Source organism: Populus euphratica, unplaced genomic scaffold (genome assembly GCF_000495115.2).
Source record: "Populus euphratica unplaced genomic scaffold, PopEup_1.0 scaffold141.1, whole genome shotgun sequence".
NCBI lineage: Eukaryota > Viridiplantae > Streptophyta > Magnoliopsida > Malpighiales > Salicaceae > Populus > Populus euphratica.
In genome coordinates this window covers 636,702-638,237 of record NW_011499971.1, presented here as the reverse complement: position 1 = coordinate 638,237, position 1,536 = coordinate 636,702, and positions in this window count along the sequence as shown.

Below are 1,536 nucleotides of genomic sequence, written 5' to 3'. Positions count from 1 at the left end.
CCGCCGTTTAATTTATCGATCGGTCCTTCCAAACTTTGAAAAAAAAAAAAAACATATTATATACTTCTCTATGCTTCTTCATGAATCTATGAAGCAGGTGACGGATATATGTTTCTCTCAATTTTCTTCACTTCTGATTAGTTCTTTGACCCGAGTGGGAACGATTTAAAAGGTTGCTAAAACTACTGAAAGGAAATGTAGATCTGGTGACAACAATATATTAAGATTGGCATGAAACATTCGTACGATATAAAGTAGGTTAAATTCAAGCTAATACTGTAAATAACTAGCTAAAGAGATGAATTTAGCCTTATGCATTCAACAAGTCTGGAACACCACTTGATATACAGTCATATTATAGGACACTGAAACTGATCATGAAACTTTATTTAGAGGTGCCCCCGAATAAATAAGGCAACGGAACCAAAATACGGAGGATAGGGCAGGACCATAAATACCGTACCTGTTGTTGAAATGCGAGTTAATATTTAGAAATCGCTGTCTATTATGCAGATATTTATATACGCGGAGAATTTTCCTTGATAAGTAACTTTCAGTGCAACTTGCACCGAAAAGGGAGCTATATATATATATATTAAAAATCCACAATATGAGAGCTCTTTTCTGTTTTAAAAATATATTTTTTTTAAAAATAATTTTTTAAATTAAAATTATTTTAAAAAACAACAATTATTATAATATCATACGTACTCGAAATCTAATTCCATTTATTGAGGCTGTTATGAATCCAATAAGATTGAGGATCTTGCTAATGTTTTGAATAATATGTTAATTTTTTATTTTGATGATTAAATTGTTTTTCCTAGCCAAGATTACTAATACATGGCACTTGATATTTGTAAAAGGTTTATTCTTGTAATTTTAAGTATTTTATAATATTTAAATAAATATTATTCTTTTAAAAATACAATTATGTTTTAGAGAAGAATTCTAAAAAAAAAAATGTAATACAGAGTGAAGAAGAAAAAAGAATTTGCCTTTAAAAGATATCATGATATCTTTTATAGTTTATGAAAATTGTTTTTTTTTTAAATAGTTAATATATAAATAAAATATCTTCAAATCATTATAATAAAATATTTCTTACTTGTCATAGTAAAATATCTCTTACTAATAATCTAATTATGGAATTTAAGATTCTTTAAAGTTAAAAAGAGCATTGGCTTTATACTTGATGAACTCGGAGATAATAGATTTATCAACTTTTTAAATCTATATATGCCTATATTTAATTCTTAGTTAAATTTAAAGATAATAAATCTAGCAACAAAGCTAGACATATTATCTCTAGACTAAATGCTTAATTGAACTCAAAGGTACTAAGTGATGGTAATAACTTTTTTTTGGTTGGTGGAGCAAGAATAAAGAAACCATTTAAAAACAAAAAATATTTATTTATCAATACCATGAGAAATAATTACCCTAATTACATAATCCCAAACACATATATTATATATTATGAGTCTAAAGTTTTTACATGCATTGTTTACTAAAACTTGCATTTGTTGATGATAA